The 19,062-nt window shown below is 48.0% G+C and overlaps 1 pseudogene; it reads right to left on the minus strand.

The window, feature by feature from the left end:
• Positions 1-741: 741 nt before the first annotated feature.
• On the minus strand, positions 742-2,302 carry LOC123095078 (putative cyclin-dependent kinase F-2; annotated as a pseudogene).
• Between the last annotated feature and the right edge of the window lie 16,760 nt (positions 2,303-19,062).

Below are 19,062 nucleotides of genomic sequence, written 5' to 3' on the forward strand. Positions count from 1 at the left end.
TATTGATCTCCTTCTTAACAGTTCAGATCGGTGCGGGATAAGCTCCTACCATCGGACCGCATACAAGCACTTCAAGAGGAAATAGCCGGATTTTTGCTCGACCAGGTCATAGATCCCAAAGGAGAATACTATTACCCGCTACCGCCCCCATGAACCACTTGTCATCGTGCTCCGGAGGCACCAAAGGCAACATATGTAGGAGAAATTGTATATGTATATACATGTATATGTGTGAATAATTAATGGTGTTGGTTTGTGAGACATTCGATGATATATATATGTGGTTCTACGTACGAGAAAATCTATTTATATATATGCATAACGTGTACAATTTGTAGTATCGTGAAATAACAGCAAACAAAAAAAAATTGAATGGAAAATAAATCAAACCCCCCCCCCCCTCCCCCCCCCCAAATATTTAGTACCGGTTGGTGTTACCAACCGGTACTAATGCCCTAGCGCACCCCGGGCCTGGCTCGTGCCACGTGGTGGCACTTTAGCGCCGGTTCGTGACGAACCGGTACTAAAGGGGGAGGGGCCTTTAGTCCCCACTCTTTAATACCGGTTGGCAAACCGGCACTAAAGGCCGTTACGAACCGGCACTAAAACCCGGTTCTGCACTAGTGATGATACATATTAAACATAACTGATTTACAACATGCTCAGTTCGAGGGACATCTCATCTCCAAGCAATTACATATAGCTAGATGGACAAGGGCGGCGATGACAAGCCCTTTCCAAATTAGCAGTACAAGGTTTCAAAAAGTCAGCAGAAAGACAAAACCACCACCGTACGTGGAGTTCTTCATGCTAGGATTTGCACCGTGAAGCACATATGCTAGCAAGCATCTAGCTAGCTACGCCTACACTACATGGCCTTGTTCCACATCGCTAGTGGTATTCTGAGCACGTTCTTCATCTGTGGTGTCGCCGGTGGGATGACCTTGATCCGCTGCAGCAGGTTCTCCTTCGTTCCTGGCGTCGCCGGTGGGATGATCTTGATCCGCCCAAGGTTCTTCTTGGGTGTCGCCGGCGGAGTGAACTTGATCCGCAGCACAGTCTTCTTCTTGAGTGTCCCCGCCGACACGATCTTGATCCGCATAACGTTCCTTACTGGCGGCAACGACTTTGACACGTCGTCGGTGGGGGTAGGGAGCTTGGGCTCGAACCACGGGAGCTGGAGCGCGGCGGCCGTCGTCAGCCGCCTAGCTGGGTTGCACTCGAGAAGCCCTTTCAGGACTTGGAAGCCGTCCTGGGACAAGGTCTCCCGGGGGAAGAGGTTTCCCAGCGTGTTTGTGTTGTGCTGCTGCGCCTGCGCGGAGAAGAACACTCGCGGCACCTCGGCCGCGACGAAGTCCGGCCACGTGCTCTCGTCCGGGAAGCCAAGAACGCGGAAGATGGCCGAGAGCTGGGCGGCCCTGTCGTCCTTCTTGTCGGCCTTGAACAGCATCTCGGCCATGACGCATCCCAGCGACCACACGTCGACGCCCGCGTCGTAGTCCGGCCTCCCCACGAGCATCTCGGGGGCCATGTAGGGCATGGTGCCGGCGAACTCGTACGGCTTCCTCGCGGTCTTCAAGGACATGGCCAGCCCGAGGTCGCAGAACTTTAGGATCTTTCCTCCTTCCCCGACCAGGATGTTGTGGGGCTTGATGTCGCGGTGGAGGATGCGGTGGTTGTGCATCTTGTTGGCGCCGGTGAGGAGCTGCCACATGTAGGCTTTCACGATGGCCTCCGGTAGCGGCGGCCTCTCGGACAAGAAAGCGTGGAGGTTGGGCCCGACGTAGTCCATGGCGAGGCAGAGGTTGTATGTCTCAGGGTCGCGGAAGAGTCCGTGGGAGCCGACGACGTAAGGGTTCGGGGTGCAGGCCTCGAGGAAGCCGGCCTCGTCCTGGATCTCTTTGTTGGCGGTGACAAGATCGCCGCTGGAGCGGAGGACCTTGATGGCGACGGTCTTGCCTGTGACGCGGTGACGGCGCCGAAGCTGCCCTCGCCGAGGCAGGGCGTGTCATCGAACTCGAAGGCCGCGGTGCTGCCGATGCGGACGCGCCTCCTCTTGCAGCAGGAGATTTCTGGTTCTTGATCCGTCCCGTGGCCGGCAGCTGGTCGCTTGCCGGCAGCCATGGCGCTCGAGCTGGACTAGGGCTTCGCTTCACGTGGACTTGATGCGGGGCTTGGCGATGGATCGAAGGTGGAAGCAGGAGATCGAGGAAAGGGGGGAGGGAGCTAGGGTTGAGCTAGAGCAACGCAAACATTTCTGTATATATAGATCGTGCATGAATGCGCGATCGACTAGGCTACGTATTGGGTACTGACCGCGCAGCGCACCACCCGGATTCCATCCATCAGCCCTGCATGCGTATTCTTTAAGCAAACCGCGTGCAGATGGAGTTCGATATTGCTCTGGCTATGGCTGCTCATGTAGTTAGCCATGCTATCCGTACTGTGATTGTACTCGGAGTAAATCGAGTCAATTGCATGGCTAGTCAAAGAATGTTGCCCTACGTACGGGTTTAGTCAAAGTTGGAGTTGGCTGTTGTGTGCATGGCCGAGTAGGTCTGTGTGTGTGCATGTACATACAATGTGGGCCCGACTATACTAATACTTCCTTCGTCCGAAAAAACTTGTCGGGCATAACAAGCATTTGGCTGATGATTTCCATCCGCTTTTCAGTCCAACTAGAGAGTGGCGTAGGCTTTGCCCCGCCATTTCTCAGCCATAAGTTAAAAATATATTTGCAGGCTATTACGGTTAGAGGTGAACAATTGTTACAACGAAAAACAAAGAACTGAATTGATCTGAGTTGGCTGATGTTTCTGGTTTATTCGATTTATGCGGTTTGGTTTGGTGTTTTCATCACTAATTGTTTGTGTTCAGATCGATGTATCGCCGTTTTCATCATGCATGAACTGAATTGACCATCAGCCCACATAAACCGAAATTGGCCTCTCTTTTTTTCTAACTTCCCTACTTTAACGGCATGTGTAGGCATGGCATTAAGCTCATGTACAATGCGCGCCCATGCAATCCAATTCACTAGTGCCTCTACCTCCCTAATCCACTCTCCTTGCTTGGATTTTCCGTCCTCAATAGGACTCCAATCTCTCAACATGTCGCTTACCAACCTTGAGGCTAGATCCATCACCATATAGAAATGGGCTCTCCAATAGGTGTTCATAATGGCTTGGATCTCTAGCGCCTGGTCTGTCCATTCTATCTCTACATGATGTAGGTCTGGTATTGCAAGAAAACTATGATTGATTGTAAAATTTTCTTAATTCCTGATTAGTTTTGTCGCTAATAAATGGCAGAAGAAAGAAAGAAGAGAGGGTGTCGGTTGGACGTTGGTCGGATCTTGTAGGCTAATTCTCTCTCATTTGTTCAAAAATCTTCGTGGTTTAAACTAATTTTCTGAATTAGTTTAGATTAAACTAATTTGTCAAATTGGTTTAGATTCTAAGAACGATTGTTGGGCAGCTTATAGCATCTACAACTGGACTCTCCATAACCGCCCAAACGATGGAGGGGCTGCCTGGTCAGTGACTGGACAGATATTTGGCTCCCAACCGAGCTCTCCATAGCCGGCTGAAACGCCCAAACTAACTGACACTCCCCGTATTTATATCCGTCCCAGATATGGGGAGGCCCGGACGCGCCCGGGCACACCGGCCACCTCGGATCCGGCCCACTCTGACTCACCTAACCACACATAAACTCTGGCTCCAACAGGTGCAGTATAGGTCTGGTAGCTCTAACGTGCATACAGAACCCTTCTCCTCACCTCCGTGCCCACATACCACCGGCATTTTAATCACCGATAGACTCTGGCCTATCAGGTAATTAGCTTAGGCGGATTATTTTTATCGTAACCTTTTAGCCACACAGACTTGTGTATCCCACCTTTAGTGCAGCACATAAATAAAGGGGAGGATTGGCTAGATGTTGCGGGCAAAATTGCCGTTTCATACGCTACATAACACCGTTAGCTCAAAAAATGGACTCAACTGTTATATTGGGAACAACATTTAGGGTTGATGTTAGATAGTGAAGAAATATTTTTCTAGTGTTAAATATTGAATCTAATTTTAAGACAACGTCAATAAAGGAATTATCTCATTTTTATTTGTTTTTCCTCCATGCCATGCCATCTGTGACTCTTAAGAATTACCTTTGTGTTTCCTCTGTTTATTATGGAGAAAAGTATACTTTTGTCCCTCAACTCTTGTGGAGTATAGATTTGGTCCCTCAACTCCGAAACCGGACAACTTGCAACCCTGACTAGTGAAACCAGACAAGGTTCGTCCCTCGACTCGGCTTTGACCGGTTTTTGGTGCTGACTCAACGTAGTTTTGACTGTGCTGACTCATATTCGCGTACCTTGTTCCAAGTTCACGTAATTTTTCCGAATTCGCATACTATTTCAAATTCGATTACTTTTTTCAGACCCTTGTTTCTTTTGAATTCATGTACTTTTTCCAAGTTTGCGAACTTATTCCAAATCCACATACTTTTTTCAGCTTCGCCTAATTTTTTCAAATTCCTCTACTTTTTATAAATTCGCATGCTTTATTTGGAAAAGTCCAGGAATTTGAAATAATTCACAAACTTACGAAAAGCACGAAGATCTCAAAAAGTTTGCGAACTTAAAATAAGTACATTGATCTGAAAAAAAAATACACAAATTTGAAGAAAGTATGTGGGTTTGAAAAAATTCCACGAACTTGAGAAAAGTACATCAATTGCATGGCTTGCATGTTGTGCTAGCTGGCACTACAAGTCAAAGGATGTTGCCATACGGACGGGTTTAGTCAAAGTTGGAGTTGGCTGTTGTGCGCATGGCCGAGTACGTTTCTGTGTGTGCACATGTACATATATGTGGGCCCGACTATACTATTACTCCCTCCGGTCCCTGCATATAAGAATTGTCTGAAGTCAAACTTCATAACCATATTTGTATGAAAAAATATTAACATCTATTCCCGAATCTAATGTTAAACTTATGCAGTATGAAACTAAAGTCATGACGCATCTAATGTTGTTAATTTCACATTCTAAATGATGGTAATTTTTTCTATAAACTTGGTCAAAGTTTACGACGTTTAACTTCAGACAAATTTTATATACGAACTAAAAAGGACCGGAGGGAGTACATAACAAGCATTTGGCTGATGATTTTCGTCTGCTTTTCTGTCTAACTAGGGAGTGACATAGGCTTTGCCGCGCCATTTCTCAGTCATAAGTTACAAAACATTATTTGCAGGCTCTTACGGTTAGAGGTGAACAATTTTTATAACAAAAAACAAAGAACTGAACTGAACTAAGTAGGCTGATATTTCTAGTTTATTCGATTTATGGTGTTCAGTTTGGTGTTTTCATCACACTACTAGGAAAAACACTACCACTAGGGTCGGTTTTCTGCATACCAGTAGCGTGGGTTCCCTCGCTACTACTAAGGCGCTACAGCTAAATTTTAGCAGTAGCACGTTTTTACCCCGCGCTACAGCTAAAAAGTTAGTTGTAGCGCCGTGCCACCCACACTACCATTATTCCACACCTATGCTACTGCTATCCTGAGCACTAGTAGCGTGCCATTTCCCACCCACGCTGCAGCTATCTAATTAGAAATTAAAAAAAAAAGTCAGATGCAGTAGAAACATTTTAGCAAATCAAGACGTGGCCAGTGCAATAAACTAAGCTCACAGAACCATCTTAGGAACTGCAGCATTCATGGATGAAACATTGAACATCTCAACTCAAAGAGATCACGAGATCCCATTTAACATCAGATACAATCAACCAGACCACTTATCTAGATGTATCTACCAAGACTCGGAGTGCAGATGCCGATGGACCCGAATCCTCCCTCCCCCCTCCCCCCTCCCCTCCCCCCCTAAACGTTGGCATCGAGGTCCTCCACCTCGGCGACCTCCGGCGTCGCGATCATCTGTGCGACGCGGTCGCCGGGCTTCCCAGTGAAGTCCACCTCCGAGTGGTTGAAGAGCACGACGCCCACCAGGCTGCGGTACTTCGTGTCGATCACCCCTGCGGCTAAGTCGAGAAAGTAGAAACTTGTTAGTACACCTCAGCGTCCAAATCTGGCTTGCTCAAATAGAGATACAGTGAATAGAGATACAGGGAAGCAGTACACCTACCAGGTTGAAACGAGCTTGCTCAAATGATGATCTGGCACTGTGGAGCTAGTTAGTGATCATGGCTTCAAACAAAAGTTCGATAATGTGAAATAAAGAAAGGAACTTACATCCTCAACTGCAGTTGCTTTGTCTTTCATTGTTCGTTTCTTCAAGGATAAATACCTTTCATGAGCCTGGATGAGAACACAAATCAGTCAGCGAGACCCTTTTTAAAAATAAACCCGACTTTTATCAAAAATGCAATAACAGCTACAAATGATAGCATGCTGATCAACAACAGAAATTGAATAAAGCTATCATATCGGCGCCACGCTGCAGTAAAATGCAGCAAAAAGTAGATTATGCTTATACTAGATTAATTTTTACCATGGGTCACTGTTTTAGCAACAAGGAGTTAGTAGACAGAAAAATAACATAGAAATAGCATCTGCACATTATGGCAAACAGACTCCTTCTGATTATAGTGAAAGTTGACTATCATATTGGCAGGTTGACGGGAACAGCGTAAACAAACACCAAAACAAAAATAGGAGAATATATAACTCTATCATTTTGTTCACAATAAGCCAACATATTGAACTTTGTTATTGCTGCCACAAGATTGACACCATGATACAAGCTTCAGAATCACCTTGAAGACATGTTTAATATTGTAACTTTAAAATGAACTGAGAACAGCATTACCTGGTCGTACAGAAGGCTAGCCTTGTCAAAACGCTTTCGGGCATCCTGATCACCACCTACTGTACTCTGCTTGTCCTAATAGCAATTTCCCCTTGACTGGTTCCAACTACTACTACTCATCCCCATATGTACTTGATACCATCAACAGACGTTGTACCTGATCTAATTGGAATTCTACTGAACTAATCTAGTCTGCAAAATAACACAGGAAGCCTTAGTAGTTGACAGAAGATGTGTAATTAATCTTCCTCTCTACTAGTTAGACCTGATCTTTATGTAACCATTAATGTACTTGGGACCATTAATAATAGGTGATGTACTATGCAGTATGAATTCTACTGAACTAATCTAGTCTGCGAAATAACATGCCTGGCCTTAGTTGATTATTAGTGAGGAAGAAGTACTGCTAGGATAATCATGAAATCTCAGCACATTTTGTTATTGACTCCTACATCTTCGTTTTACAAAGGAAAACTAATTTTGTAGATCCGATCCATCTGGAGAGCAGAGGACATTATAGATTGTGTCATGCTCTGTGCTGTGGTTGCATAGTCAACCTGTCCCTTTTCTGTTTGATGTGTATAAATTTAGACAAATCTAGCCGATGGTCCTAGGTAGTACTACTGCTACATAACTAGTTGAGGCTCCTAAATTGCTTTGGTTTTCAATCACTTCAGTTTCTTTTGTCACTAACTTTAGATTTTTGACAGAAAATTATTGTGCAGTACTGTAAACACCCACAGTAATCATCCTCATCTTTTGCTGGTTAATTCCTTCAATATTGATTTTCTTCTTCTTCAGTTAACCTTTTGTTTTTCTGAGACCCTCAAGATTGTTTTCAGTTATAAATAAATTAATCAGGTACCTAGCACACGGTATTACTATGAAGTACTGCAATGTTTATCACATATAAGCACCAATCAAACTGCTTCGACTATTGCTACCTGTGCTTACCCAAAGAGTTCACGAAGTATGGGCTTGTTGATACGTCTCCAACGTATCTACTTTTTCTCATGCTTTTCCTCTTGTTTTGGACTCTATATTGCATGATTTGAATGAAACTAACCCCGGACTGACGTTGTTTTCAGCAGAACTACCATGGTGTTGTTTTGTGTAGAAATAAAAGTTCTTGCAATGGAACGAAATTTTGCGAGGATTTTTTATATCAATAATAAGAATTTATGGAGCCAAGACCCAGCAGAGAGGGGCCCCTGCTTGGGCACAACCCACCAGGGCGCGCCCCCTCTCCTGGCGCGCCCAGGTGGGTTGTACCCACCTAGTGGCCCCGCTGACGACCCCCCTGATACTACAAATTCACATATTTTCAGAAAAAATCAAGGAGAAAGAATTATCACGTTCCACGAGACGGAGCCACCACCAAGCCCTGTTCTTCCTCGGGAGGGCAGATCTGGAGTCCATTTGGGGCTCCGGAGAGGGGGATCTTCGTTCTTCGTCATCAGCAACCCTTCTCCATCGCCAATTCCATGATGCTCCCCACCGGGAGTGAGTAATTCCTTCGTAGGCTCGCTGGTTGGTGAGGAGTTGGATGAGATTCATCATGTAATCGAGTTAGTTTTGTTAGGGCTTGATCCCTAGTATCCACTATGTTCTTAGATTGATGTTGCTATGACTTTGCTATGCTTAATGCTTGTCACTTTTGGCCCGGGTGCCATGAACTCAGATCTGAACCGTTTATGAATTCATCATTATATCCATGTTTTAGATCCGATCTTGCAAGTTATAGTCACCTACTACGTGTTATGATACGGCAACCCGGGAGTGAAAACAACCGGGCCACTCCCAGTGATGACCGTAGTTTGAGGAGTTCATGTATTCACTATGTGTTAATGCTTTGTTCCGGTTCTTTATTAAAAGGAGACCTTAATATCCCTTAGTTTCCAAAATGGACCCCGCTGCCACGGGAGGGTAGGATAAAATATGTCATGCAAGTTCTTTTAATAAAGCATGTATGACTATTTACGAAATTGAAGGAAATATGCCCTAGAGGCAATAATAAAGTTGTTATTTATATTTCCTTATATCATGATAAATGTTTATTACTCATGCTAGAGTTGTAATAACCAGAAAGTTAGTACATGTGTGAATACATAGACAAACAGAGTGTCACTAGTATGCCTCTACTTGACTAGCTCATTGAATCAAAGATGGTTAAGTTTCCTAGCCATAGACATGAGTTGTCATTTAATTAACGGGATCACATCATTAGAGAATGATGTGATTGACTTGACCCATTCCGTTAGCTTAGCACTTGATCGTTTAGTATGTTGCTATTGCTTTCTTCATGACTTATACATGTTCCTATGACTATGAGATTAGGCAACTCCCGAATACCGGAGGAACACTTTGTGTGCTACCAAATGTCACAACATAACTGGGTGATTATAAAGGTGCTCTACCGGTGTCTCTGATGGTACTTGTTGAGTTGGCATAGATCAAGATTAGGATTTGTCACTCTGATTGTTGGAGAGGTATCTCTCGGCCCTCTCGGTAATGCACATCACTATAAGACTTGCAAGCAATGTAACTAACAAGTTAGTTGCGGGATGATGCATTACGAAACGAGTAAAGAGATTTGGCGGTAACGAGATTGAACTAGGTATTGAGATACCGACGATCGAATCTTGGGCAAGTAACATACCGATGACAAAGGGAAAAACATATGTTGTTATGCGGTTTGACCGATAAAGATCTTTGTAGAATATGAAGGAGCCAATATGAGCATCCAGGTTCCGCTATTGGTTATTGACCGGAGACGTGTCTCGGTCATGTCTACATAGTTCTCGAACTCGTAGGGTCCGCATGCTTAACGTTTGGTGACGATCGGTATTATGAGTTTATGTGATTTGATGTACCGAAGGTTGTTAGGAGTCCCGGATAAGGTCACGGACATGACGAGGAGTCTCGAAATGGTCGGGACGTAACGGTCGATATATTGGAAGGCTATATTCGGACACCGGAAAGGTTCCGAGTGGTTCGGCCATTTTTCCGGAGTACCGGGAGGTTACCGGAACCCCCCGGGAGAAGTTATGGGCCTTATGGGCCATAAGAAGGAAGCACACCAGCCCACATTGGGCTGGTGCGCTCCCCTTGGGTAGGAGGCCGAATTGGAATAGTTTTGGGGGGTGGCGGCTAAGGGAGTCCTGGATTAGGGGGTCTTCGGACAGCCGGACTATATACTTTGGCCGGACTATTGGACTATGAAGATGCAAGATTGAAGACTTTGTCCCGTGTCCGGGTGGGACTCTCCTTTGCGTGGAAGGCAAGCTTGGAAATTCAGATATGTAGATCTCCTTCTTTGTAACCGACTCTGTGTAACCCTAGCCCCCTCCGATGTCTATATAAACCGGAGGGTTTAGTCCGTAGGACAACAACAATCATAATCATAGGCTAGCTTCTAGGGTTTAGCCTCTACGATCTCGTGGTAGATCAACTCTTGTAATACTCATATCATCAAGATCAATCAAGCAGGAAGTAGGGTATTACCTCCATCGAGAGGGCCCGAACCTGGGTAAACATTGTGTCCCCCGCCTCCAATTACCATTAGCCTTAGATGCACAGTTCGGGACCCCCTACCCGAGATCCGCCGGTTTTGACACCGACATTGGTGCTTTCATTGAGAGTACCACTATGTCGTCACGATAAGGCTTGATGGCTTCTTCAATCATCTGCAACGATGCAATCCAGGGTGAGGTTTTCCTCCCCGGACAGATCTTCGTATTCGGCGGCTTCGCATTGCGGGCCAACTCGCTTGGCCATCTGGAGCAGATCGATAGCTACGCCCCTGACCATCAGGTCAGGTTTGGAAGCTTGAACTACACCACCGACATCCGCGGAGACTTGATCTTTGACGGATTCGAGCCCATGATAGGTGTGCCGAACCATCACGAGGAGCATGACCTAGATCTGCCAACGGACGGTGTTCGGAAGATCACACCTGCGGCTGCCCCGGCTCTTAATCCGGTGCATATTGTGCCATCTGAGGACGGGTGGATGGACCCCACCCCGGAGGCCGCACACTCAGAAGCGTTAGAGCCGAACACAGACTTCACCTCCAATGAGGTCTGTGTCATCGGACCCTCGGACTCGTCTCCGGCCATAGACTCCGAACCGTGTGCATCCATGCCTACCGAATCTGATCGGGCACCGATCATGGAGTTTTCCTCCGCGGATATCTTTCAGCACTCGCCCTTGGGCAACGTGCTAAATTCATTAAAGTCTCTCTCCCTGTCAGGAGGCTCTTGGCCGAACTATGTCTGGCTTGAGTGGGAAGCGGACGGCGGAGAAATTCGTTCCCCACCCACCACCCACTTAATAGCCACTGTCGACAACTTAACCGACATGCTTGATTTTGACTCCGAAGACATCGATGGTGTGGACGACGATGCAGGAGATGAATAGGAACCACCGCCCACAGGGCACTAGACAGCCACCTCATCATATGATATATATATATATATATGGTGGACACACCCCAAGAAAACAACGGCGAGGAACGGAAGGATGCAACCGAGGATAATCCTCTTGAGAAGCAACCAAAGCGACGATGTCGACGCCGCTCTAAATCCCGCCACAGTAAAAACAGCGATAACAGCGCAAGAAAGAATAACACCCTGGTTGACTCCAAAGGCAACGACGATCCCATGGACCCAACGATGGAGCAGGATGAGCCAAGGGACGGCGAACATAGTCCGGAGCCGCTGTCCGATCATAGCGATGGCGGATATAAAACTCATAAACTTGTCTCTGGAGAGGAGAACAGTCCGGACGATTATGCACTCATAATCTCGGAAAGGCAATTGGAACAAGAGAACCTCCAAAGAAGGCTTATCGCCACCGCGAGAAGCTTGAAGAAGCAGAAGCAAAGGCTTAAGGCCGCGCAGGATATGCTCAACCGCAGATGGAACAAAGTGCTCGACACTGAAGAAAAATACGGTGGCGATCGCCACACAAAGAGCTACCCAAAGCGCAAGCAGCTGCCCGAATTCGACGACGAGGCCATAGATCCCATTCCGCCAAAAAATAATACGGCCGATCCACCGGATCGACCACCCCGTGGCCGCGACAGGGCGGCTAATGATGCCGCACACAAGTCAGCACACGGTTTACGTGAGCACCTGGACAAAAAAGCCGGTATGGTCAGGTCCATCTATGGATCTAGGAAGCGTGCTCAGGCTCAGGATCACATCCACCAAAACAATCATACTAATCGAATACCAGCACGGAATCAACACCGAACACAACAACCGTCGCCAGCATGCCATGACACATCAAAATACAGGGGTGTCGCACACCCCTGTGCTTCACCGATGAGGTGCTGGATCATGAATTTCCAGAGGGATTTAAACCCGTGAATATAGAGGCATATGACAGAACGACAGACCCTGGGGGTCTGGATTGAGGACTTTATCCTTCACATCCACATGGCTCGTGGAGATGATCTCCACGCCATTAAATACCTGCCCCTCAAGTTGAAAGGACCAGCTCGGCATTGGTTGAAAAGCCTCCCCGAAAACTCAATTGGAAGTTGGGAGGAACTTGAGGATGCTTTCAGGGCCAATTTTCAAGGGATCTATGTCCGACCTCCGGATGCAGACGATTTAAGTCACATAATCCAACAACCCGGAGAGTCAGCCCGTAAGCTTTGGAACAGATTTCTCACCAAGAAGAATCAAATCGTCGACTGCCCGGATGCCGAAGCCTTAGCGGCTTTCAAGCACAGTATCCAAGACGAATGGATTGCCAGACACCTTGACCAGGAAAAACCGAGGACAATGGCAGCCCTAACAAGCCTTATGCCCCGCTTCTGCGCGGGCGAGGACAACTGGTTGGCCCGCAGCGGCACAAGCGACCCAGGCACATCCGAAGTCGGGGATGGCAATGGGAAGCCGTGACGCAATAAAAACAAGCGTCGAAATAATGAAGACAGCCCAGACAACACGGCAGTAAACATCGGATTCAGGGGCTCTCGACCCGGTCAACAGAAAAAGCCATTTAAAGGCAGCAGAGATGGACCGTCCAGCCTAAACAAAATTCTAGACAGATTATGTCAGATCCATGGCACCCCCGAGAAACCTGCAAACCACACCAACAGAGAATGATGGGTTTTCAAGCAGGCCGGCAAGCTAAACGCCGAACACAAAGGGAGGGAGACGCCAAGTGAAGAAGAGGACGAGCCTCGCCAGCCGAACACTGGGGGACAAAAAAAATTTCCACCAGAGGTCAAAACAGTGAACATGATTTCCGCATCCCACATACCGAAGAGGAGGCACAAACGCGGACTCCGAGACGTATACGCTGTAGAGACTGTCGCCCCCAAATTCAACCCATGGTCGGCCTACTCGATCACTTTCGATCGCAGGGATCATCCGACTAGTATCCGGCATGGAGGTTCGGCCGCCTTGGTGCTCGACCCAATAATTGACGGATTCCATCTCACCCGAGTCCTCATGGACGGCGGCAGTAGTCTGAATCTGATATATCAGGACACTGTCCGCAAGATGGGGATAGACCCATCAAGAATCAGCCAAAGTAATACTACCTTTAAAGGAGTAATACCAGGCGTAGAAGCCCACTGCACGGGCTCTCTAATACTAGAGGTTCTATTTGGTTCACCAGACAACTTCCGAAGCGAAGAACTAATCTTCGACATCGCTCCATTTCGAAGTGGCTACCATGCACTACTCGGAAGAACGACCTTCGCCCGTTTCAATGCAGTTCCGCATTACGCTTATCCTAAACTTAAGATGCCCGGTCCATGCAGCGTCATCACAATTAGCGGAAATACAGAGCGTTCCTTACGTGCGAAAGAATGTGTGGCGGCTCTAGTAGCCGAACCACTGAGCGGCCTCTCCAACCAGAATAAATGATCGGTCGTCAAGACCACGAACACGGTTAGACGTGTCCGGCGCACCACTATTTGTAGCAGCCCAGATAAACCTGAGCTTGGGTCGATGGACATACCCCCATAGGTGGTGCTAGGGGCTGCCTGCATGTAAAAAAGGCCCATAGTTTGGTTTGACACTATCAATACAATAATAGATTGAATTCTCATGGTTCATTAAGAATAACCAACTTTTCGCACGATCACACCATATTCTTTCACCTGGGTTTTTCCTTTTTGCAGATGATCATCGTGCCACACCCTTCCAGGATACGGCACAACAGAGACAAAGGCGCAGACGTGCCGCAGGGACCTGTTCAAGGTTTCTTTTTATATTAAGACCATGTGTAAACCTTTTTTTCATTATTGTCTCTTGTTGTTTCACACCCTCCGGATACTCAAACCAACCGAGAGGGATACTGGCGTTATTAGCAAGGCTTTTTTCGCCATGCCAGATTAATGCATGTACCTGGAAATTCAGGGCTCATTATTGAGGGTGGTACTCAGCACAGTATATGTTATAAAGTCCAAATACCTTAGGGAGTGTTCAGCGTCACGAGTTTGGCCTTATATGCATCAGCTTCGAATCATGTCTCTGGTCAATAGTTGGGTTTGCCCGGCTCCCATGTTTTGCTACCTTACGTTCCGCTCTATCGGCTAAGGTGGCACCAGGAGAACTACTGCGATTGTGGCCTGGTTCACCTGGATGTGCACCTCAGTAGAGAAAGTCGAAAACAGACTGTCATGATAAAGCGAGACTGGTCAACCACTCGATGACTCAGCAGAATCTTCGCGATTCCTCTGCATTAACGAAGGACCAGTTTCCCGGTCAAGTATGTACGCGCACCTTATTTGGATGACCGCGGAAGTACCAGGGGCTATATAGTAGCCCCACTGTCAAACTCCTATGGCTAAGTGAAAGTGTTAAAGCAATATAGTCTGATTGCCTTGTTCGCCGCGCTATCACCTCCTCAAACGGACCAAGACATTGGATCAAGTGTGACTATGCGCTTTACCGAACACCCCCGCATTATATGGGTGGGGGCTGAAGGCGACGACTGCAAACTTTCAAGTTATATACATACATACATAAACGGCCGCACATGAGGCACTATAGTACTTTATGGGCAAAAGTATAAATACAACTTTTATAATCAAAATAGCATTGTTTTTACAATCAAGATACATGTCACTGGAACATGGTACTCTTTGAGCACTGAGCCTCTATTAAACGGGCACCTTCCAGGACTTCTTCAAAATAGTGCTCGGGCGAGTTCTTACCCCTGGACGGACCCCGAGTTGCAATAGCGGTGGCCTCCATCTCCGCCCAGTATGTTTTAACATGGGCAAGAGCCATCCGTGCACCCTCTATGCACGCCGACCTCTTGATAGCGTCGATATGCGACACAGCACGAAGAAATCGTTGCACTAAACCAAAATAACTATCCGGACTTGGTTCCTTCGGCCAAAGATGATCCACGACAGACCTCGTGGCAAGCCCGGACAACCTATGGAGCTCGGCCCACTCGGCCATTTGCTCATTCAACAACAGTGGACGCCTTGGATTACTGAACTATAACCAGAACAATCTTTCCACCTGATGATCTTTCTGATCTTTGAAATACTCTGTCGCGTCAGTAGCACTTTTTTCTAAATCCAGGTATGCGTCTGCCGAACTCCATAATTTATCAAGGGGGGCATACTTCGGATCGCCGAACTTCGTCCGCAATAAGATGGGCTTCCCAGCCGCGATATCTCCGGCTTGACGAAGCTCCTCCCGTGCCGCTCTGATTTCAGGGCGTGTCTCCTTGGCTGCCTCCAAGGCCTTCTTCAGGTCGGCCGTCTTTGCTTGGCCTTCCCTTTCAAGGAGCTCATAGCGACTGGCGGCATTCTGCAGCTCAACAGCCATTTTGGCTATTTTGTCTTCGCTCTGGTGATGAGTAGCCCGTTCATCTTTTAACTCTCCGGCCGCCTTTAGGACGGCCACATCACTTCTCCTGGCTTGTTCCTTGGCTCGGGCAAGTTCCGTCCGAAGGGTCTCCACGGCGGCAGCTCCATCTGCAGTCAAAGCATATTATAGATACTAGCATCATGCTCCTCTTAATATTTTCTAACCACCAGAACATACATACCTTGTGCCTCGTCAAGCCGCTTGTTCACAAGCGTGATGTCGGCATCTGCCACGTCAAGTTGCCGCCTCAATTCGGCAAAATCGGCAGTCCGGTCAGCCGCCGGACCCTCAGCCGCCTGCACATGAAAGCAACGCGATCATTACCTGGGACTATGATCCTCTTTTTGCCTCCTCTGGACGGCAACCAGAGTCTCAAGGGCTACTATCTATACAGAGCACACCTAGCGTGTGCGCTACAGTCAAATATATCTATATTACTTTGCGTACCTCAAAGCCTCTTAATAGGCTCGTAAAAGCCTCATTCAGCCCACTTTTGGCGGATGAGATCCTCTCAACCACCGTACACATTAAGGTATGATGTGCCTCTGAGATAGCCGCTTGCTCTAGAAGATCCGTCAATGTGTCCAGTTTTACACCGAACAAGCTCGGGCTCTTTTTGTTGCCCTCCTTAGGAGCCGAATACTCCGGACTTCGGGCGGCTGAAGGGTTACCTTCTGGCCTTTGCGGATCAGGAGAAATTCTCCACGCCAACACCTCGGGGTCATCCGCCCCATGAGGCGGGGAGGAAGGAGGAGGCCTCTCCATCATCTCTGGAAGAAGATCCCCCGAAGACGAACTTTGTCGAGAAGGGCTACGAGCCGGACTACAAAATATATGTCTCGGTCATTGGTCTCAGAGATAAAGCAGGATATATTTACCAAAGTGCTTTGGTTCACTTACAGCTCAGTTGATGGCTGGCCCCCTTGCGGGTGCTGTGTGGTAAGAACGCCCTCCGGGGCAGGGCCCCCTGGTGAAGGTTTCTTCCCTCGTTTGGAAGCCTCCGCGTCCAAATCTTCAGGAGTGCCCCTTTTCTTCCCGCGGGGAGAGGGGATTCTAGATTTGCCTCCCCGATCATCCTCCTTCATGGAGGCACTAATTCCCCCGGTTTGGATGGTTAATGTATGAAGACCGCTTTCGGCTTCTCTATTCCTCCCCTCGTCCTCTCCCGATGGCACTTGATAGGGTGCGCGAGCCAGCATCCTGGTTAGTACAAGATCCGGCGAACCTTCGGGAAGAGGGGCTGAACACCCGATCCTCTCCGCCTTTCTTATCCAGTCCTAGGCGAGGGCAATTTTTCAGAATGATGTTGTGACAAATGTAAAGACAGCATGTTCGGTCGCGGAATTACTTACTTGGGTATCTGGATGGTTGCAGTTGAGACCCGCATCCTTAGTGGTGTCCGGACACTTTATTCGTGATCCGAAGAATAATCCATACATCCCTTCGAGTGTCATGCCGAAGAAGTGCTGAATAGTTCACGGTCCTTCCGGGTTGAACTCCCACATACGGAGAGATCGGCGTTGGCATGGCAGGACCCGACGAACTAGCATTACTTGCATCACTTTGACGAGATTGACATCCCTCTTGAGGAGATCTCGAATGCAGCTTTGCATTGTCGGCATGTCATTTACTGCCCCAGTTCAGCCCTTTGTTGACCCATGGCGCCAGTTGAGGCGGAGGGCCCGGGCGGAAGGCTGGGGCGACTGCCTGCTTTGTACCTCGGGGTGCTGTGATGTAGAACCACTCTCGTTGCCATAAGTTGGACACCTCCGGGAAGGAGCCCTTTGTCCATAGGGCCTCGGCACCTTTGCTTATTATAGCGCCTCCGCACTCCGTGTGTCTCCCATCGATCATCTTCGGCTTCACATTAAAGGTCTTGAGCCATAAGCCGAAGTGTGGGGTAATGCGGAGGAAAGCCTCGCACACGATGATTAATGACGAGATGTGAAGGATGGAATCCGGAGCTAGATCATGGAAATCTAGCCCGTAATAGAACATGAGCCCTCTTACGAAGGGATCAAGACTAAAGCCTAGCCCTCGGAGGAAGTGGGAAACAAATACAACACTCTCGTTGGGTTCGGAAGTGGGGACAACCTGCCCTTGAGCAGGTAGCCTGTGGGGGATTTCGGCGTTCAGATACCTAGCCTCCCTGAGCTTCTTGATGTCCTCCTCTGTGATGGAGGAGGCCATCCACTATCCTTGAAGGTTGGATCCGGACATGGTTGAAGGTCCGAAGCGCTTAGCCTGAACCTTGGGTGTTGGAACTCGAGGTAGGGGAACGGAAGGATCGAGCATGGAAAGAAAAGGATAGGTGTCGGTGTCAAAACCGGCGGATCTCGGGTAGGGGGTCCCGAACTGTGCGTCTAGGCGGATGGTAACAGGAGACAAGGGACACGATGTTTTTACCCAGGTTCGGGCCCTCTCGATGGAGGTAAAACCCTACTCCTGCTTGATTGATATTGATGATATGGGTAGTACAAGAGTGGATCTACCATGAGATCAAGGAGGCTAAACCCTAGAAGCTAGCCTATGGTATGATTGTTGTAATGGTTGTTCGTCCTACGGACTAAAACCCTCCGGTTTATATAGACACCAGAGAGGGCTATGGTTACACAGAGTCGGTTACAATGGTAGGAGATCTACATATTCGTATTGCCAAGCTTGCCTTCCACGCCAAGGAAAGTCCCATCCAGACACGGGACGAAGTCTTCAATCTTGTATCTTCATAGTCTTGGAGTCCGGCCGATGATGATAGTCCGGCTATCCGGACACCCCCTAGTCCAGGACTCCCTCAGTAGCCCCTGAACCAGGCTTCAATGACGACGAGTCCGGCGCGCATGTTGTCTTCGGCATTGCAAGGCGGGTTCCTCCTCCGAATAATTCATAGAAGATTGTGAACACCAGGATAGTGTCCGGCTCTATAAAATAAATTCCACATACCACCGTAGAGAGAATAATATGTACACAAGTTCAATCTGCTGACGTATTTTGTGGCGTGACGTCACACCACTACCAAGCCTTTACTTGAATCGTTTTTATTATACCACCTCAGCGCGTTTAGCGAAGCGGTTTCCTTGGCACGTCTTGTCGAAGCAGAGATCGTGTTCCCCTTATTCCGGGATTCCCATCAATACGGACGTGGGTAACCCAACCGCGCCATTGATTGTGGCGCTTGGGAGATAAGCGAGTTTTACCAGGCCGGTGGGGACGCATAGTCTTCGTCCGCCCATATATAAGGGGATAAGGATCCACCTTTTTTACCTACGCCTTCTTCCTCCTTTGCTTATCCATCTCCGCGCACTCGAGCTCCAGCGCCCAAGTCCGCACATCTCGCCTCAACCTTCTCCAGCCATGTCCGGAGCGGGAGGCAAGTG

Source organism: Triticum aestivum, chromosome 4B, assembly GCF_018294505.1.
Source record: "Triticum aestivum cultivar Chinese Spring chromosome 4B, IWGSC CS RefSeq v2.1, whole genome shotgun sequence".
Taxonomy (NCBI): Eukaryota; Viridiplantae; Streptophyta; class Magnoliopsida; order Poales; family Poaceae; genus Triticum; species Triticum aestivum.